Here is a 22,786-nt window from a genome sequence, read left to right as displayed (position 1 = left end):
TCTCTCTTTCTTTTTCGTAATGTGGAGTACGTATATAACTAGAGTCTTGCGTGAGAGCTCATTCCCCTTACTTTTTACAGTTGTGTCTTCTCCACATAAACAAAAATGCCATATAAGTGGGTTATAAGCTTGCTATTGTACTTGCTCTTATTACTCCATATCACAAATACAAATGAATGACCCATGAGACTCAGTTTGAAGTCAAAAACAAATTAAAGCATGCGTTCAGGTTTGTCTGAAAAAGTGAGAATACTTCAAATATCGTGTGTTATATATACTCCCAGTATAGTAAAGACAATAGTGGTCAAGAAAGGTAAATCTGAATAGCGTGTTAGTATCCATAACGACATCCTTTTGTGATAGTATCCAAAACAGCATTCTTTCGTTGAATTTTTTTTTTTGAGGGATCTTTCGTTGAATTTTGTTCTATGAAAGGTTTGTTCGCGTACGCTAGATAGCAGCCGGAGGAGAGCATCCAACAACAGCGTGACAACAAAACAAGGAGATGGAGATGCAGATGGCTCAGGCCGATAATGATCGGCAATTAATTAATTGATTGGTGTAGAGTGATCGCCAGTCGGCAGGCAGATACTTATCACTGCTCCTCCGCTTTCCAGCTGAACTAGGGGACCTTTTCCTGCGTGCCCCAGCTCAGCTACCCAGCTTAGCCCCGCCGGCGCCGTCCGGTCTCTCCCGTCGCCATCGCGCTCGCGCATTCAGCAGCTAGCTACATGGAATTTGGAAATGGAATGGAAGTTACCATGGAAACAGCAAATGAAGCAAAGCAAGCACCCATATGTAAACTGTAATGACGTGTTAAGGAGTTGGTCGATCGGGATAGTCATATTGCCATATACGTGTTGATGAAGTTGCCATTTGCTAGCAAAACAAGAGTAGTGCGCACACGTGTTGCTGCTAGCATGTGCACGCTTGTACCGATGTACATATGGACCAAGCAAGGAATGAAGGAATCTCTCGACTACACGAGCTAGCCAAGCTCGGACCGGCTGGAAGTGTGTTGGACGTGACGGTACGTACATCACAGGACGGCAACCCACAACCGAACCGCCTCCCGCTCAACACGTCGCACTGCCCGCTTTAGCCCTCGTGTTTGCCAGCCACTCGCTACGTACTACTCCTCCTATACGGCTAGTCATAGTGGGAGTAACTTAGATAGTAACATAGCGCACCTCGAGAATTTTTTACTTATGTGACAAGTAGTTAATGAAAAGTAGTAACATAATATGTTACTGTAACATAACGCTTTCCAAGACAACATGAGTCTACAAGCTATTAAATGAGGCCATATATGACACTAATACTTTGTTACTTTGCACTATGAAGATAGTAACTTAGACTTGTGTCATGCATATGACACTAGTCTAAGTTACTCCTCACTATGACTAGCCTACTAGGAGAGTATTCACAGGCTCACATGCATATGCATGCATGGCTTGTGGCCACATGGTGGCCTCGCTCTCGCTGGGTGGTTCGCAGTCCTCCGTATCAGTTGCCTCGCGCTCCCTCGCATCGTCCGTCCTACAGTTTAATGCATGAGGCCATATCCCCTCACCTATCTTTGCACTATCTTCATATCCTGTCCACAACATTTAGGCTAGTCATAGTGGGAGTAACTTAGCTATTAACATAGTGCACTCAAAAAAAAATTGCTTATGTGGCAAGTATTTAATGTGAGGTAGTAACATAATATGTTATTGTAACATAGCGCTTTCCAAGACAAGATGAGTCTACAAGCTAATAAATGAAGCCATCCATGACACTATTATTATGTTATTTTGCATTATGAAGGTAGTAACTTAGACTAGTGTCATGCATATGACACCAATCTAAGTTACTCCCCACTATGAGCAAGTAAGTTGGCCAGTACGGGATTTATAAGAGCTCTAGCTAGTTGCTAACTTCTGTGCAGCTAGTAGCCCAAATGCAAAGATCAAGCGCCAAGGGTGGGTTAAACCAAAAAGAGGTTATGTCAAGTTAAATGTAGATGGATTCTTTGATCCAGATTTGCTTCAAGGGTCCTATGGAGTTGTTCTTAGGGACTCAACTGGTAAATTTGCTGGTGTTGGAAATGGAAAACTTTAGTGGTGTGGAGTTGCGCTCATGGCATGCAGAAGCAATGGCCTTACAATTTGGTCTAAATCCAGCTGCAATGCTGGGGTGCAACCGACTGGAAGTTACCGAGGTGATCGGGACGATGACTAATGGCGGGCGATCCTATGGAGCGCCATCGGCATTTTTTGACGATTGCTACCATATGCATGTGATTTTCCTCATGTCATTTTCGAGCATGCATACTCCTAGAGAAACTAATCTTGTGGCTCATGAGTTAGCCAGTCGAGCTAGAGGTAGGTTATGTAATGCATGGATGGAAGGACCACCAGATGATATTGTTAGCCTACTTGTAAACGATGCTATGTTGGTTACCATGCAATAAAGAGTGGTTAGATGTCGTAGAAAAAATTGGCCAGTGCGTGATTTATTGCAACGACATAGCGGCGGCCCTACAACCAGCGTCCATGCACCTACAACCAGCGTCCATCTACCACGGTCCCACGGACGTACCATGCACGTAGTGCACACAAGTCTTTATTTATTTATTCTTCTTCTTCTTTCAATGCGTGCATTCATCTATCTCCATCAATCGCCCACACGCAAGCCACATATGTATGTAGAGACGGAGGACGAAAAAAATTTAAGGTATGACGAACTTTTAAGTAAAAAAATCACGTGAATCCTTAGAAGAATAATAAAATCATTAAACCAGCCAGTCACCAGCCATCTTGTTGCGCAACTCGATTTTGATGATTTTTAAGGAGTTAACTATGAAAAGGTGTTTGCACCTGTTGCTCGACTCGAGACGGCGAGGCTGCTCCTAGCTATCGCAGCACAAGAGGATTGAAAAGTTTTTATATGAATGTTAAATATTCTTTCCTTAACAATGATCCCATAAGAGAAGTGTACGGGGAACAACTTCTCGGCTACGAGAAAAAAGGCAAAGAAGAGAAAATTTGCAAGCTCAACGAGGCACTATATATACGACCAAGAGCTTGGAACAAAGTTTGACCTGTCTCGGTTTCAAGAGATACTCCTTTGAGCACACAGTCTATACAAGAAAATCCAAAAGTTCAATCTACTAGTTGAAGTGTATGTCAACGATTTGGGTATAATCGAAAATAGAATGTTGGTCTATCCCTATTCGCATATCGGTAACGCTTTGAGTGTGGCAAGTCGGTTACATACTGTCAAAGAAAATATATCCAAAAAGGTGCAAATTGCATGTGTCATCGAAAAAAATTCCGTTCAGTTTTTTGATCGCAAGTTAAGATAAGTTCTGTTGAGAGAAAACCACCGAGATAATCAATCAGATCGTTGTGCAGTGGAAGACGTAGTTAGACGTGCATGTGCTAGACAACACATCAATCAAGCTACCTGCTTATGTGCTTCAGAGCTTTGCATATACGTGCGTTGTGCTTGGCAGCACATCAATCAAGCTGTGTGCTTGTGTACTTCTAATCAGCGTTTGCCTATATGTGCCTTGTGCTTGGCTAAGGGTCTAACAAACAATATATGCATAGGTATAAAAAGTTTTTGGCACGGAATCAAGGTGTGGCGGCTGCCACACCTTGCCCACTGGAGTCCTCCGCCAGTGTATGTATGGCCGTGATAACATCAAGTACGCACACGAACCGGTACACGTACATAAGTAGTATACGGTGCCAAGTTCTAATGCAAGATATGCATGATATCCAAGTTCCAACATGCGTGAGAACCAAATTGTACCGTTAAAAGAATGATTGTTTCGTAAGGGCTAAGAGAATTTTATCACCTAAGTCTTCTACCATTTGACAATTTATTTATGGACTGTGCTAACGTCCAGCCAGACTGGACATTTAGCAAACCACACGATCCTAACCCACCTTCCTCTCGCGACCCGCACGCTTGATTCCACCAATTTTTTTTTCTTCTCTCGAAAACTGTATACGCCAATAGTAAATCGCTAGTGGTTTTTCTGGTTTTTGGCTACACAATATAAAAATAAAACATAAGTGCTATAAAAATAACTCGCGACCCGCACGCTTGATTCCACCAATTTTTTTTTCTTCTCTCGAAAACTGTATACGCCAATAGTAAATCGCTAGTGGTTTATCTGGTTTTTGGCTACACAATATAAAAATAAAATATAAGTGCTATAAAAATAAAATATAAGTGCTAGAAAGGGGTCTTGAACCCAGGTCTATTCATTAGACTTTGAGCCCAATAACCAACTAAGCAACCTTTGGTTGTTGTCTATTGTATATAAACAAGGTTATTTGAACCTTCCTTTTTTCTGTCATATCAGTGATAATTTTTTTTTTCTTGGTAACTTTGGCATGACCAGCATGATAACTATGACTTGAGCAACATGATAACTATACTATGATAAGCCTGATAACTATAATATGAGAAGGTTAATGACTATACCATGAGAAGCATTATAACTTTAGCATGGGGTAGTGGTAAGCTCACACTGGGGTATGTTTTGACAAAAAAAGTTACCAGGACATGTTTCAGTAACGTTTTTCACATGGGTAAAAAGTTATCAATGTGTTGTATGTAAGTTATTGGGTGTCTGGTGCGTAAACTACCATGCTATTTGCACAAGGTTATTAGGACATATTTCTAGAACTTTTCGCCCAAGGAGAAAAGTTATCAATGCGTTTATATGTAAGTTATCAGGATAATTGTACGTAAGTTATCATCTTATTTACACAAAAGTTACCGGGGTTATATTTTAACAACTTTTTCACTCCGGATGGTCAAAAAAGTGGTATCTATAATACATAAATAGTTGAGCCCCACTAAGTCTAATTCTCTCAACATGCAGTCCTCCACATCATCAAATATGGCACGTCATCATCCACTAGAACTATTTTGTAGCACATGCATACCCCAATTTAATTTTTTCATCTCCAATAGTCCAACATACATGCATATTTCTTTGTTCACATAGAATTACTTCCGAAAATAATAGCTTTCGATTTAGATCATTTCATGCATATAGAATGTATCCAAAATTAATCTTCAAAATCCCGCAGCAACGCGCGGGGAAGTCACCTAGTTTTATTTGAACTTGTCAGGAGCCAAATAATGGGTGAGTTGGCTAGTGTGTTAAGGTCTCAATATTGAAGTCTTGAGTTCAATCCTCAGCATTAGCATGATTTTTTAGGCTATAAAACTACAATATGGAAACTACTAGCATCAAGATTTGTTTCCAACATCTTTTTGCCCCAAAAATTATCAGGCTTGCGATGTGTGAGTTATCAAGCCATTCGCACAAAAAATAACCGAGGGTATTTCATCAACGTGCCTTCCTCCACCCGGTCGCCAAATTTACCAAGACCTAGATACATAAGTTATCAGGTCAGCGATGTGTCAGTTACCGTGATATTCACAAAAAAGTTATCAGGGGTATATTTCATCACCTTTATTCGCCAAAATTGCCAGGACCAGGTTGCATAAGTTATCAGGTCTCTGATGTATGAGTTACCATGATATTCACACCAGAGTTATCGGGGCATATTTCATCAACACCCACCCGTACACCAAATTTATCAGGACCGAATTATACAAGTTATTAGGTTTGTGATATGCGACTTACCCTGATATTCACACAAAAGTGATCGGGGAGTATCCCCGGCCGGCAAAATTACCATGGTGTCATCAACTCTAGATGAGTTGGTAAAATAGTCTACTTAAGTGCAGAAAAGATTGGACATTGCATTAACTATCCTGAAGTTAGGACTGTCCGTATTGACGAGAGCGGTATTGGGCCGTGAATCTCTTTCTCGATCAGTTAAACTTCTTGTAGGTTAAAATAGTTTTGTTTTCATCCTTCGGAAAGTAATGATGGTTGGATTAGTTGGTTATGATGGCATGCACACGTTGCTGCGGTCAGGAGACCACAGTTCGAATCTTGGTGCTGGAGTTTTTTTAATGCAGGCAAAACGTCAACTAGCAGATGCATGCGGCAATGCAGGCAAAACGTCAACTAGCAGATGCATGCGGCGTGGTTCGGTTCTCACGAAAAAAATCGACCAGTCTACGTCACGAGAGGAGAGAGCGGGCGAGAGAAAATCGGGAGAAGGGAATCGTGGGAAGTGCGGCCTCGAGAGAAAATCGGAAGAAGCGAAACCGTGTGATGCAAAACAAACGTCGATGAAGTCGTGTGGATTTGTTGTTTCTTTCGATGATAGCACGTAGAATTTGGTGTTTCCAAAATAATCTGGGTCATCGTCTTGGATTTATTTATCTACTATCTACTATCACTATAAAAGAAAGAAAGAGCGGAAAACTAAATCATCCTATTCATCGAAACCTGTAATCTGATGGTCTACATCCCTCCAGCATACTAAACGCGTTTTACGCTTTAATTACCCACCATGCCATCTACTATAAAAGGAATAGAGGAGCAGATCCAAACAATCATACCCATCAATTATCAAGATCTAATGATCCTTAGTCCTCCAGTGTTTAACGCTACCAACCACGGATGAAGCCCCTGATAATCCATCGATCGCTAAACCTGCCGCGCCGTTAAATAAAAAACTCAGCCAACAACGCACTCCTTCCACTCCCGCACGACTTCCCTGCACGACCTCTCGCCCCTCCCGCAGTCGTTCGCCGCCCCGCTGCGCGCCGCACCCTTCGCCGCAGGAGCTGCCGCCAGAGTCCGCCGTCGCCTCGGCAGCCACCCGTCGTGCCATTCGCCGCCTCCCGCATCCATTCGCTGCCCCGTTCACCGCCTCGCCGCGCACCGCGCCCTTCGCCGAAGGTCGCCGCGGGAGACCCTTCGCCGCAGGTCACCGCGGGAGCCGCCCGAGCCGCTCAGCTTGACCTCCGCCTCGCCGCCCCGGTCCACTTCTTCTTCCCAGTGGCCTAATGCATGTTATTCTCCGACAGTGCGAATCTGGATCTACAGAAGTTGTTGCCACCCATCCCGTTCCAGTTCCTTGCGCCAACCGAGAGGGAGGGAGGGAAGGAAGGGAGGAGCACGGAGATGATGCAGACTGTAGAAGAGGTAAGTAGAGAGCACCCCTCTTCCTTTGACACCTCCAATGAGATGTTTGAATATTCATACACAATGCAATTTTACTGGAAACAGTGATTTATGTGGGAAGTGGATTAGTTTTGTGCGCAAGGATGCACTTCAATCACCATCAGAGGCCATGCTGCTTCCTTTTCTACGATTTCATCTGAATATCCAACCTTCTTTGTTGACACACTGTGCAGTGGCCGCCAAGTACCATGCATGAGATGGTGCATGGTGACCGAGAAGATGAAACTGAAGATTTAAGTGAAGTGGCTCAACTGAATCAAGGGGACATAGTGGTATTTTCTTCTCTCTTCTTGAGACTCCTGCTATATTTATCTTGTTACCGATGAGACCATGACTCCCTTGCGTACAAAGTCTGAATTAAGAATTATGTCATTGTGTTCTTGTGCTGGTTTATGATGTCGAACAGAGATGTAGCACCGTTGCAGGTGCTTCGTTCTAGGTGTTGCGCAAACACCATGAGTCCACGAGGCTGTACAAACGAGCGAGTCGAGTAATAAATTCCGTTTGCAGCCAAGTAACGAGTGAGTCACTTAATAAATTTCAACTCCATTGTGCAGTTTTTGACTCAACAATGCAGCCGCTGCCAGTCCCTTCGCTGAGATTTAGATTTTTTTTTCTTTCCCGTTTCAGTGTGTTTGGATTGGATGGTAAGATGCTCTTCTCTTATCAAAGTTACAACATAGGGCCTTTTAGAACGTAGTGTTGGTCAATGGGGCCTAGAATTTTTTGTATGATCCACTGGCTATCCTTAGTGCTGATTTACATAGCTTGCTCATTTGTTGTGTTTCAGTGGGAGAATATACCAGATGGGAAGATACTAGGCTTTTATGAAATTTTGGTTCCACTGGGTGAAATTCTTGTTATAAAGTGGTGGTCTTGCTACTGAAATATGGCCTGAGGATCGAGGATGTACTTGTTACTGCGGCCGAATTCCTGCTGTAGATTATCATGTCGATGGTTGCAAGGTGATAATAATTTCTGTAGGTGTAGACACATTTTAATCATCAAGCTATGGTTGCACGATGTATCATGTGAAATGAAGTTAGTAGATACTATGTGTTGATTCATGTGATTCTTCCCTAACAGAAGGGTGATAGTGGGGTTTGTGCAGTTTAAAATGCTTGTAGTTCCATTTTACCTTTGATGCATATTTGTTTCCTTGATCCTTTTCATGTTTTTCCTTTACCGCTTATCAATGCAATTTAACCTCAATTTGTATGCACCTCTGCCATATAGCCTATCAACAATTTAACCTGGATTTGTTGTTTGATAATCTGGATTTTACTAACCTTGTCACGTCATATGTTTCTATCCAGAACTACGTCACAGTTTCCCTTCAATTGCGCCAATTTTTAGTGCTATAGACAATTCCACTATCAATACAGGTTTAGAAAAGAGGTAAATACACTAGGGGTGCCTCAACTTGTTCTGCACGGTCAGTTTAGTGCCTAAAGTTGCAAAATACACGAAATTGGTGCTTAAACTTGTCCGGCTGTGCAAATACGGTGCCACCTTCTGTATCTGGGCGTATGCTCTGCCCACGTGGTGTGACAACCCCACATGTCAGTTGCAGAGAGCGGGGAACGTGCTGGGTGGCCTGTGCTTGAGATTGTTTTTGTAGGAAACTCCTCATATTTAATTTAATCACGTAGGAAAAATCCATGTCAGTATAAGCGTATGACAGACAAAAACTAAAGAAAACGTGTGAGTCCACGCCAAACTCTGTTGAATAGGCAATCATGAAGTCGAACTGTACATATTGCGTTGTTATGCAAAAGGTAATTCTTCTATAAAAATATAAAGGGGGCGCTTGTCTCTGTGATCTCGCCTTTTTTGTAACTTTGCAACACAGGCATATTGTGCCCGTTTTTTGAACTTCAAAGAAACGGATTTTTACAGTGCAAAAAATTCTGAATTTTTTATATGTGCACATATAGAAGTGTAATACATCGTGTGAATTTTCATCAAAATCTGTGCTTGTATGTGAGAGATAAGAAAAAGACAAATACATGCAAAAATCAGCTCTCTTTTTCGCCGGATTTTTGTCTTTATTGCAGAGTATAATATAACATCATTTCAGACGAAATTTGACGGTTACTTATAGCACATGCATATGTTTTTGTCAAATAAATAAATAAATGGTAACTTTTAAGTGATGGTTTTTACCCTTTCAAAAAAAAGTGCTCAGTGGCCACGGTGCTCCAAAAATCCGTTGTGGTCGCTATGTACCTCTTCAAGCGATTTTGTTTCCATATGGTGCTCGTATAGGTCCACACAAGTTTTATTTTTACTTTTTCAAGTTCGTGGTTATATTTTTTTTACTATTTTAAAAAATAAATGTTTGAAAACAAGTACAAACTGCCATAAACTTAGAAGAAAGTTTTAGTGCATTTGAAAAATGTTCAACATGTTTTTGGAAAAGTTTTCACATGTATTAACAAATTATAAGTGTTTTTGAAAAATATTTGCCATGCATTAAAAATGACAATGTGTATTTTACAAAAGGCTCAACATGTTTTTAGAAAATGTTCAACGCTTATTAAATTTTTTTTGAATATCCTTATATTTCTACAAACATGGTTGACATGTTTGGATACATTGTAGAATTTAATATTATTAGAAAATAATTTTTTAATACATGTTGAATAGTTTACAAAATACAAAGTTGTCAAATTTTTAATAATTGGGTATTCTAGAAATAGAGTGAAGATACACAATAATTGTGTGTGCTTCTGGTGCAGAATGAAGATATATGAATTTACACAATAGTATTTAATATGGGTTCAACTATTTAAATCAACATAAAATTCTGAAAAAGTTCATTTCACCTCTTCAAAATACACACAAAAAGAAAAAAAGATTTGAAAATACAAAGTAATTTAATATTGGTAATTATTGTATTTTTATATGGGAAAAATTGTGTGTCATAAAACCAAACATGAACTTGGAAAAAATAAAAAATAAACAGTGATAATAAATAAAAAATAAATGATGGATAAATGCGTCAATCAGTCTACAATAGCTTTATTGCTAACATTCTTATGGAAAGCAAAGTTCAGCTGCATGGCTAGATCGTGCCGGTAGTTGACCAGGAGGTGCCTCATTCGAAACTCCTCTGTGTTTTTTTTTCATTTTATTTCTATCTAGCATACCCTATACTTCAAGACTTTCCTGCATGATTAAATAAAATTCGAGTTTGGTTTCTGTAAAATAATTCCTCACGAGCGGGCACATGGGCCACTGCCGCACTAGCACGCCACGCGGACAGCACGTACGTTGGAATATGGATGAAGGCACCGTATTTGCACGACCGGACAAGTTTGAGCACCAGTTTCATGTATTTTACAACTTTAGGCATCAAACTGACCGCACAGGACAAGTTTAGGCACCTCCGATGTATTTAACTCTTTAGAAAATATCAGGAAATATAACAGCCCAACACATCTTATTCTCGCAGATGGATAACAACCTAAGGGTGTGCCTGGTTTACAGACCTAACATTTCAGCAATGGCAGCTAGCTCCCTAGACACCTGGCCAAGTGCAGCTCCAGAACAAGTATAGCCACATACGTATAGCCCTTCAGAAGCTCAAGGTGATTATTCGTTTCTTTATTCTTGTTCCTCCATCTTTGAATAGACGTAGAGTAATGTAGCATTATCAAATACCGTAATTGGTTTTAACTGGACATGGAAAATTTTAAATGTGCTCTATAAGAAAGTAAATTGCATGGTTCTAACATTGCATCTACTTCTGGCATACCTACTTTTGTTATTTACAGAAAAGTTTTTTTTGCATTAATGAAACTTCTGTTGTCTTTGTAACTTTTATTTGTTCCCCCCATCTACAAATAACGCATGATGCATGAGTTTAAGTTCAGGTGCTAGATGGGTTATCCGTTGTGGAACTGGTGTTATTATAGAACTTTATTTTATCATCTGCCGATGTTTATAAACTTGTAAGTGCAGGCGGCGAGCATCTTAAAGAAGCTTGTTCTGACCATGGGCATTTCTTTGGACCAGTGCCGCAAGAACATGTCACTTGAGGGGGTATGCAGTCTAATGTCTAGAGGCTCAAGATACAAGACCAAGCTTGTTATCTTCCCAAGTTGTGCTCGCAAGTACACGGTATGGTGCCTATTTCTTTTTCTCTTTGTATTTTATATGTTCATATGTTTGCACCTCCTTAACCGCTCTCTTGTTCCAAGGCTGATGATTCTACTCCAGATGAGCTTTCTACGACCATCCAAGTCGACCATCACTCGCGGCAGCAAGAAGCGCTTGGTCGAAGTTGTGAAGGCCGTAGATGACGTGAAGGCGTACAAGGTATATGGCAAGCTCTGTGTTGAGAGGATGAACTGGCACCAGTTAGGAGCTTGGGTGAAGATGGCTACCCGCATGAAGAAAGAGGAGAAGAAGTGATGGGATATTTATGACAACTTGGAGCCTCGGATACCTTGTTTGATTTCTGAATAGACCTTTCTGCCCACTATTCAAATCAACTCTTTATTTATGTGCAAATTGTCAAACAATTTAGTTCAAATAATTAAGTTGTTATCCCAGGAATATTTTGCAAAAATGATGGTACTTATCATCTTAGATAATATATTTATTCATTTTATAGATGACATTTTCATATTTTGTAGAACAATATAGGTTGCATTATTTATAAGTATGGATGTTTGATATAATCTGTGTTAGTCCAGATGTGCGTTGCACGTACAAGCTTACTAGTTTACTCAAGTGAGTTATTTCTCCCACACTGGGTCTTCGTCTTGGATTACCTCTCTTTTTTCTAATATATATAGCAGGGCAGGGTTACCATATGGGTCATCGATTCCACAATTTCCATGGATTCCGAGGGTGTTAACACAATTGAATTGGTTTCGATACCAAAGTAAGAGGTGATTTCTTCGATGTCCAATTTACCATTTTATCGGTTACATGGATGGATGACATAGTTCACTTGGTATATTTCGTGCAAAATAACGAGTGCATGATATCCCAAACTTTTAGAATTTTGTCGACAAGTTGTAGGTCTACACAGATTTTTCCGATGAGTCATAAAGTTTGTATTATTCATCAATTAATTGCGTGTGTGCTAGCTCCTGGATATAGTTGCCACGTTCTAGATACAAACAGATTTTCGTGATTATCACAATTCCTTCCGTTTGCACGAAAAAAATCTATGCTTTGGAATTTATTCTTCTATGTTTTTGTATTTTTTTCATCCTTTACTTTGCATGGGAGAGTGGGCCATCGGAACCGAGCCTGTTTCTTACCCAGTGCAAGTTGTAATTTCATAAAAAGAATCTCTATAGCTTCAAGAAATTTTTTCAGTTCATGTCTTGTGCCTTTGTTCTTGTTCCTGCTGCTACTGGCCTGAAGTTCATGCGAAGGAACAGACACTAGCACATTTAGGAATATGTGGGCTAAGTATTTTTTTTAATGTAGATTATAGTGAAAATTATATCTTCTAGGTTAGAATTATTTTGTACTGACAAGTTGCACATTATTTTTATTAAAATTTAAATATTTTAAAGTTCTATAATAGTTTTACTAAAAGATATGCAACTTATATTAAATTGTGGTACTCTGGGATTAACTCAATTGCGGATGTTGAGGCGGGTGGCATTATATTTCGCTTTTAACGAGCCAGATGCTCACCTGGAGAGCTCCTCCCCAGCGCCTTATGCACCCGTTGACGCAACTGGCGCCCACTGCACCACGCTAGTGGGCCGGCCCATGAGAATGCAAGACAGTGCAAAAAATGTATTAATGCGCAGAAAAACTAAATCTTGATAGGATTCGATCCTGCGCCAATTAGCTCCAAAGCTTGGTGGCCAACCAATGGACCTATTAAACTCTTGTTCATAGATTGCAACACGAAACCTCTAAGAACTAACTTTATACGCGCTTTTTAGAAAAACGGGATTTCTTTTGAAAAAAATATGAACAAATTTTGAATGTCCACATATTTAAAAAAATCACGAATTATAAAAAGAATCATGTATTGAAAAACGTTCACAGATTCAAAATTTCATAAAACTGAAGAAGTTCATCGGTTTTCAAAAAAAGTTCATCGACTTTGAAAAAATTTCACCGATTTTCAAAAAAAGTTCAACGATTTTCTGAAAAAGTTCACTAATTTTCAAAAAACGTTCATCGAATTTGACGAAAAGTTCATCAAGATTGAAAAAAGTTCATCAACTTTGAGAAAAAAGTTCATCAATTTGAAAAAAGGTTCATCGCATTTGAAAAAAGTTCATCGAATTTGAGAAAAGTTCATCGAACTTGAAAAAAGTTCACCGATTTTGCGAAAATTTGGTCACCTTTAAAAAAGTTCACTCATTTTAATAAGAAAGAGAAAAGAAACAAAGATAGAAAATGAAACAGGGAAAACAACTGCCTTTTCTGCGTTAATATATAAAGAAACTAAAAAGAGCCACGATAGCACATTTGGTTATCTGGTTCAACTGGTTGTTGTGATGGCTACCAAAAATAACGGGCGTGGTTCAAGTCGCGGCTGGAGCACCTTTTTTGGGGAATTTTTAAGAAACAGGAAAGCAAGATGGGCCGGCCCGCTATAAAACCAAGTGTACAGGGGGGGTGTGCGCCCTGTACCAAATGGCCTGTATTCGGCGCTTAAGGCGGCGAATAGGATTTGGCGCTCACCCGGCCTACAACTTCACTCTATTGGGCCAGGCCCAACACGGAACAAGCGATAGCGAGCATATAAAACAGTTGAAAAAATGTATGCCTCTCAAAGAAAAGTTTAAAAAATGCATGCATAATATTTTCAATTTTTTTCGGCTCTTTTTTTCTATTATAGAAGTGTTATAACAGATACATAAAACTTTTTTGCTAAATATTCAAATAAATGTTCATCATTTAAGAACAAAGCTTCCAATAGATTTTTTTCATACATTAAATTGTTTTAATAATTATTCAAAGAAATGCTCATAATTTTTTTAAAAAGTCGTAGCATTTAAATAATAATCCTCATAGCATTAGATAATTGTTCACATAAATATTTAAAAATGTTCATGAAATTAAAAAAATCCATTGAATTCCACAAAACATTTTGTGACATATGAAAAAAGTTGACCATGTATAAAGAAATATTTGTAATATATTATAAATATTCACTGTGTAACAGTGGTCAACACAGATTAAAAAAATTTCTAAAAATATCACACGTTTTACTGAAAATATATTTAACATCTACTCCCTCTGTAAACTAATATAAAAGCGTTTAGATCACTAAAGTAGTAATCTAAATACTCTTATATTAGTTTAGAAGGGAGTAGTAAATAAATGTTCAATGTGCAGTCAAAAGATAATCAACGTGTAGGTGAAAAATATTTAACGTGTTTTAACAAAATGTAAAATGTGTCCTTTAGAAAACGAAGAATAAGAGAACAAGAATAAATAAAAAATGGGGGGAAGCACAACAGAGAAAAAAGACAAACCTAATACGAACAAACTGATAAAAAATTAAAACGGTAAAAAGGCATGAGTGGAAAAAGGCCAGGCGAAACCTTTCCAAAACCATGCAAAAGTCTGCAAAACTGCATCGAGCAGTGTCTGCCTCCTTGCTAATGGGAAACGGTCTGTATAGCATTGCCAGAGGCGAATGCTTGTTCGGGAACGCGATAGGGCATGTCTTTGTCTCGCATATAACGAGAAAGAGAGATGCGCTGGCTTAGGGAGCATCCTATGTGGGGCGGCGTAGTAGTGTTAATTTATCAGTTTTGTTCGTTCCATCTTTTTCCTTGTTTTTTCCATTTCGCTATATTTTGAGTTATTCCTAATACATATATTCCAAAAAATAATTTAGTTAACCTACTTAAGAAATCTAAAAAAATCAATGCAAATAAGATGAAACGTTCACGTAGTGTAACTAGTTTGTTACCACAATTTTTTCAAGCTGTTGATACCATTTAAAAATGTGTGTGACATTAAAAAGTATTCAGCTTTTCTAAGCACACATGAATTTTCTTTAATGTTTAAACTATTTAAAAAGTTTGTGTAATTCATAATAAATGTGCTTTGACATTCAATTAAATTTACATTATATTGTAAAAAATGTGAATGGGTTTCAAAATTTTGTTCGGGACATTTAAAAACTGCTTATGCAATGTAAAAAAATGTGGCATGGTTAAAAAAAATGTTTTGCTTCAATGAAAAAATGTTTCAACGTGTGTTTGAATAATGTTTAACATATATTCAGTTTGTTTTTACAAAAACAAAGATGTATTTGATAAAATTAACCATGTATTTAAAAAATGTGAAACTTGTATAAAAATGTTAACCATCCTGTCGAGGACATTTAGGAGCAAGTAAATTGGCCAATACGGGATAGTATAATGTAAGGACATGGCAGCCCACTGATTGATCGTCCTCCCATATAATGCATGCATGCACGCTCCCTACAAGTCTTTCTTTCTTTATTCTTCTTCTCCCCATGCATGCATTCATTTATCTCCATCTATCATCCACACGACAAGCTACATATGTGTGGCCGTGATACCACCAAGTACGTCCACCCACCGGTGCCAAGTTCTAATGCAAGATATGCATGATATGCAAGTTCCAAGATTCATGAGAACCAAATCGTACTGTCAAAAGAATGATTCGTATTATCCAAAGATATTGTACGTACAGTACTACACATACTAAGTTATAAAACATACATTGCCTCGTAAACAGTCATCGGTCCTAAGATCTAAGAGAATTTTATCGCCTAGGTCTCCTACAATTTCACAATTCATTTATTGTTTCTTTTGATGTTAGCCCACATAATTTGATCTTGAACCTGGGCCAACTACTCAACTGAGGTAGTTCTCCCAGACTAGGTCTTCATCTTGGATGTCCTCTCTTTTTTCTAACTAACACAATGCTCGTGCATTCCTAAAAACCCATAAAAAAAGATGATGAGATACCACTGGCCCAGGAGATCATTAAAAGATGATAGCGTATTACTGTTGTTGCATGGTTTATGCTTAAAATAGAGCGTAAATATAATGAAATGGCATGTTGTACATTGATGATTTTTAAGCGACAATTGTAGGTCCTTTCCAAGATTCACAGTAAGTTAGCATTTTAATTTTTAAAACATAGGAAAATGGGCATGAGTAATTTGAACGCACAAGATAGTGGATTTGGTAGGAGGACAACGTATATGACCACAATGAAATTGCAATGTGCTCGATGTCTTCCTCTATGATATAGAACTGAAAGAATTGGTTGGGCAGAGAAATTAAAGTCAAGACCTTGGTTTTGAATTGGAGTCATATGCATTTATAATCTGTGTTTTTATGAGAGTATTGTTCTCGTATTACGGTAGCGGTGTATTTGTTTATTTGGGTACGCCTCACACCGAGAAAAGGTAATATTTATTTATTCTATATCTTTTAGATGGTTGCTAGTCCCACATGTGGGTAAAAGTGCATTTGTTTATTTGTATATAGTCCCACATGTGAATTCACCACCAACTCCAATATTTATAAGTAGGAAAGATATAGCAGGGCAAGGTTACCCTATGAGTCATCAATTACGAGGGTGCTAACATAATTGAATTGGTATGAACAATTATGGTTTTCATACCAGTGTAAGTGGTGATTTCAAAGACAAAGAGGCTATCTCATATGTCCAATTTACCATTTTCATCAATTACGTGGATATATGATATAATTCACGTTATATATATCGTGCAAAGTAACGAGTGCATGCTATCCTAAGCTTTAGAGTTTTGTCAACAAGTTGCCAACCTACAAAGATTTAGCCGATGAGTCATAAAGTTTGTATTATTCATCAATTAATTGCGTGTGTGCTAGTTCCCGGATATAGTTGCAATGTTCTGGATACAAACATATTTTTGTGATTATCATGATTTTTTCCGTGTTGGTGCACGAAACATGGTATGCACAAAAAATTATAGGCTTTCAAAAATTATTCTTCTATGTTTTTTTTCATTTATCCCAAATTCCATCCTTTACTTTTCATGGGACAGTGGGCCACCAGAACTGAGCCTTTTTCTTGCCCAGTGCGAGTTGTAAATTCATAAAAAGAATCTCTATTGCTTTGATTAAAAATTTTCAGTTCATTTCTTGTGATCTTTACTTGTCTCTACTGCTAGTGGTCCGGAGTTCATGTGAACGAATGGATACTAGGACATTTAGAAATATGTGGGCTAACTATGTATATTTTAAAGTATATTATAATTAAAAATGTATTTTCTAGGTTAGAATTATTTCGCACTTCAAGTTGTGGATCCTTTCTATTGTAATTTAAATATCATAAAGCTGTACTAAGATATACGCATCCTGTATTAAATTGTGGTACCCTGGGATCAAATCTGTTGCAGATGTTCAGGTCGGTGGCATTATGTTTCGCTTTTAGCCAGGCAGATGCTCGCCTCGCCTACACCTTCACTCTATTGGACCAGGCCCAACAGGGAACGAGAGCTAGCGAGTATATAACACATCTATGCACAATTTTTTTTAAAAGCGTATGCATAATATTTTCGATTTTCTTGTCCACTCTTTTTTTGTTTTCTCTCTTAAAAGTGTTATAACACATATATTTTAAAAAAGTTTATCAAATATTCACCATTTGAGAAAGCTTCCTACAGAATTGTTCGTACAACTAATAATTATTATTTAAACAAATGTTCACCATTTGAAAAACTGTTCATGGAATTTAAATAAAAACGTTTGTAGCATTAGAAAAAAATGTTTGTATGACCATAAAGAAATATTCAAACTTTTAAAATTGGTCATAACAATATTTTAAAAAATTCATGAAATTTATAAGAAGTGTTCATTCAATTGCTGAAAACAGGTCCGCGACTTACCAAAATGTTCACCATGTATAAGGAAATGTTCGTAATGTATTATAAATTTATCACTGTGTAACATAAAGTTGTTCAACATATATTAAATAATGTGCAACATGCACTAAAAAATGTTTAACATATATCTGATTTTTTTAGTGTGTATTAATAAGTTAATTTTGTCCGAAATATTAAACATCTCTCTGAAAATATATTTAGCATGTAGTAGATAAATGTTCAATGATTATTCAAAAGGTAATCGATGTGTGCGAAAAATGTTTAACATGTATTAAGAAATTGTTCAATGTGTCTTTGAGGAAAGTAAGAATAAAAGAGGAAGGAAAACTAAAGGGGGGAGGGGGGGGTGCACAACAGAAAATAAGACAAACCTAATACGAAAAACTGATAAAACCATTAAATTGGTAAAAAAAATATGAAAAAAGAAAAATCCAGATTAAACCTTTCCAAAACCATGTAGAACTCCGCAAAACGGTAGTGTTTGCCTCCTTGCTAATGGGAAACGGTCCATATAGCATGGCCAAAGGAGAATGCTTGTTCGGGAACGCAATAGGGCGTGTCTTTGTCTCGCTTATAGCTACACAGAGATATCCCTTGTCTTCGGGAGCATCCTATGTGCGGTAGCCCGGTAGTATTAATATACCAGTTTAGTTCGTTTCATTCTTTTCCTTTTTTCTTCACTTAACTATGTTTTAAGATACTCTAAATACATATATTCCAAAAAAATTTATTTAAACTACTTTAAAAACTAAAACATGTTCCATGCAAATAAGACAAAACATTAACACAGTGTAACTATTTTGTTGCCGCAATTTTTGAAAAAGTGTTCATATCATTAAAAAATGTGTGTGATATTAAAAAGTATTAAAAATGTCTATGTGTTTTCATTAAAAATGTTTTGTACAATTCAAATTAATGTAAATTGCATGGGTTTCGAAAATATGTTTAGGACATTTATAAAAAAACATTTAAGCAACGTAGAAATTTTGCATAGTAAAAAATGTTTTCCTTCTATAAAAATATATTTCGATGTGTGGTTGAAAAATGTTTAATATATATTAAAAACAAATTGAATATATGTTAAACATTTGATAAAGTTAACTGTGTATTTGAAAAGTCTGAAACTTGTATAAAAAGATGTTAACCATCCTTTTTTTGAGACAAAGATGTTAACCATCTTGTCTAGGACATTTAGGAGCAAGTAAGTTGGCCAGTACGGGTTTTATTGCAGCGACACGACGGCCCACTGATTGATCGCCCTCCCCTATCATGCATGCATGAGCTTTTTTTTACTAGAAATAGGGATCTTTATTGCATAATAAAAATTCTGTTACAATCAACTATAAGGCTTGTAGCTATAAAGGAGGGAGCAGACTCCAACCAACAATCTGAAACTGATAAAGCAGTAGCATGTTTAGCACATAGGTCAGCCCCAACATTGACTTCCCTATTGACGTGCGAACCGAAAAAGAAGCAAACTCCATGGCTCTTCCCTTGATTTCATCGAAAATAGGCGTCACAACCGACCTGGGATTGTGATGCGAGTTCCAGAGGTTCACGACCTATAGGCAATCAACCTTCATTACCACATACGAGTAGCCCCTCAATTATGCAAATATCACACCTTCTCGCATGGCCAAAACTTCAGCAATGAAGGAACCCGTGACACCCAGGCAAAGGCTTACTCCAAACACCCATGAAGGAGAGATGAGAGCGCGCTACCCCTCTACACCTCTAGTTCGAGCTTGGATGTCGATCTCCCCGCCCGTGTTGAACGCATGCATGACCCTCCCTGCAGCCAGAGTCGATCGACCACGTATGTACCTAGCACGTATACAAGTCTTCTTTCTTTATTCTTATTGTTCTAATGTATGCATGCATCTATCTCCATCGATCGTCCACACGCAAGCTACATATATATGTGTTGGGGAATGTGATAATTTTTAAAAAAATTCTACGCACACGCAGGATCATGGTGATGCATAGCAACGAGAGGAAAGAGTGTTGTCCACGTACCCTTATAGTCCATAAGTGGAAGCGTTATGACAACGCGGTTGATGTAGTCGTACGTCTTCACGATCGACCGATCCTAACACCGAAGGTACGACACCTCCGCGATCTGCACACGTTCGGCTCGGTGACGTCCCATGAACTCACGATCCAGCAGAGTGTCGAGGAAGAGTTTCGTCAGCACGACGGCGTGATGATGGTGATGATGATGCTACCGGAACAGGGCTTCGCCTAAGCACCGCTACGATATGACCGAGGTGGATTATCGTGGAGGGGGGCACCGCACACGGCTAAAAGATTAATGATCAACTTGTGTGTTCACGGGGTACCCCCTTCCCCCGTATATAAAGGAGTGGAGGAGGGGAGGGGCCGACCCTCTCTATGGTGCGCCCTAGGAGAGCCCTACTCCCACCGGGAGTAGGATCCCCCCTTCCTTAGTTGGAGTAGGAGAGGAAAGGGAAGGAGGAGTAGGAGAGAAGGAAAGCCCTCCCCCCCAAACCTATTCCAATTCGGCCTCCTGCCCAAGGGGGGCGCACCAGCCCCTTATGGGCTGGTGTGCTTCCTTCTTATGGCCCATAAGGCCCATAACTTCTCCCGGGGGGTTCCGGTAACCTCCAGGTACTCTCGAAAAATGCCCGAACCACTCGAACCATTCCGATGTCCAAACATAGGCTTTCAATATATCAATCTTTATGTCTCAACCATTTCGAGACTCCTCTTCATGCCCGTGATCACATCTGGGACTCCGAACAACCTTCGGTTCATCAAAACACATAAACTCATAATACCGATCGTCACCGAACGTTAAGCGTGCGGACCCTACGGGTTCGAGAACTATGTAGACATGACCGAGACTCACTTCCGGTCAATAACCAATAGCGGAACCTGGATGCTCATATTGGTTCCTACATATTCTACACAGATCTTTATCGCTCAAACCGCATAACATCATACGTTGTTCCCTTTGTCATCGGTATGTTACTTGCCCGAGATTCGATCATCGGTATCTCAATACTGATACGTCTCCAACATATCTATAATTTTTGATTACTCCATGCTATATTATCTACTGTTTTGGACTATATTGGGCTTTATTTTCCACTTTTATATTATTTTTGGGACTAACCTATTAACCGAAGGCCCAACCCAGAATTGTTGTTTTTTGCCTATTTCAGTGTTTCGAAGAAACAAAATATCAAACGGAGTCCAAAAGGAATGAAACCTTCGGAAACGTGATTTTCTCATCAGATAAGATCTAGGAGACTTGGACCCTCCGTCAAGAAAGCCACGAGGCGGTCATGAGGGTGGAGGGCGCCCCCCTAGGGCGTGCCCCCTGCCTCGTGGGCCCGTCGAAGCTCCACCGACGTACTTCTTCCTCCTATATATACCTACGTAATATAGGAGGGTCGGACGGAGGGACGGATGTGTGGCGCCGGAGTAGCCGCCTCGGCAACCGCATATCATTAATGTGGGCGGCAGATGGACGGACGGATGGCACTTGTGTCGTTTGAAGGCGGAGCAATCGCCTGCACCAGGAAGCGGGGCGGGCGGCGCTGACTGCTTCGGGCGGAAAGCGCGCGCGGGCGAGGAGATGACTTTACTTGGAGAGGATGACAATGGGGACCCACCAGGTCCATAGCCTACATACGCAAGTGCCTCCTTATTATATATATATATATATATGTATAAAACTATACTCCCTCCGTCTAGGTGAATAAGTCGTATTAGAAGATGCATCACCGACCTAGGTGCAAGCAGATTGGTGGAAAAAAAGAATATTTATCTCTTCTAAACACAACATTTAATCACAGCAGTTAAGAGGATGCCTTATTAGCTACCCATGCAGGCCATCGTAATTCATAGCATGCAAAGCGTTTTTATTTCTTGCCTAATAACCGCATGGACGTGCTGCATGCATTGGTCCTTGCCCGAGCAAAAAAAAGGAGGAAAGGAGTTTCCACGGGAGACAACGAGGCAGATGTGGAAGTGCTTGCTGGAGTTATTTATTTTGCTTCCCCCTGGTTTCCTGACATCACGGTCCCACACCATTGTCAACCTATGTAGTACTAGTCAATAAACGAGAGAATTGCACAAGAAGCGGTCGACAGCTGGGACCAAGCAGATTGAGCAGTATTTGTGTTTTTGAGGTGTGAGCACTGCAGAGTTTTTCGATATTTAGCCCAGATATTAATTTTTCTTCTTTGAACAACAACGAAAACATCGCTGCAGGTATTAACTGTGCGGGCTGTGGCCCGTCTAGCCCAGGCCAGATATCCAGCCTAGATATTAATTTTTTTCAAGCTGAAAATGGCTAGCCCAGCTATACTTTTTTTAGGAATACCCAGGCAAGGTCAAGTTGTTATTCTCCGCCCCGCTGGGCTGCAAATCTTTTCTAGGAGGGATGCATTAGGCTTAACAAGAAAATGGGCTTTAAGAAATAATAAATGTGATGTAATTATAAAAATTGGGCAGTAACTATAAAAAATGCACCAAACACGTGATTACTTTATAAAATATTATTTTTGGATATTGAAAATTTTAATTTCATTAATTGTTGTGAGCGCAATGTTTCGTTGGATTTTTACGTAATATAAATTTGTATTGAAATTGTATTTAATCTGACTAGAAATTTTGGGATAAAAATATTTCGTATCCCATCAAAATATGGGAAATTTTATTGAATTCTGTTTTGAACGGTTAGTTGAAATGGGCTGTATTTTTAACAAACTGTAAATGGGCTGTAGTAAATTACATTAGAATTCAAAAATGGGCTACACATTCTTACAAATCTCAAATGGGCTATAAGT

The 22,786-nt window shown here is 39.0% G+C and overlaps 1 long non-coding RNA gene across 3 annotated transcripts; it reads left to right on the top strand.

Annotated features, from left to right (window-relative positions):
• Positions 1 to 6,516: 6,516 nt before the first annotated feature.
• Positions 6,517 to 11,768, top strand: LOC147993247 (uncharacterized). Of its 3 annotated transcripts, XR_015610153.1 has the most exons (6): positions 6,581 to 7,078; positions 7,291 to 7,764; positions 7,908 to 8,082; positions 10,633 to 10,710; positions 11,138 to 11,242; positions 11,323 to 11,768. It is a non-coding gene; the product is annotated as an uncharacterized LOC147993247 (long non-coding RNA). The 3 variants fall into 3 exon arrangements; XR_015610151.1 differs by having other exon boundaries at positions 6,582 to 7,078; positions 7,291 to 8,082; positions 11,323 to 11,765; XR_015610152.1 differs by lacking the exons at positions 10,633 to 10,710; positions 11,138 to 11,242; positions 11,323 to 11,768 and having other exon boundaries at positions 6,517 to 7,078; positions 7,291 to 8,282.
• The last annotated feature ends 11,018 nt before the right edge of the window (positions 11,769 to 22,786 follow it).

This window comes from Triticum urartu, chromosome 1A, assembly GCF_056163025.1.
Source record: "Triticum urartu cultivar PI428250 chromosome 1A, HENAU_Tu73, whole genome shotgun sequence".
Lineage (NCBI taxonomy): Eukaryota > Viridiplantae > Streptophyta > Magnoliopsida > Poales > Poaceae > Triticum > Triticum urartu.
This window is presented reverse-complemented; position numbering and strand designations above follow the sequence as displayed.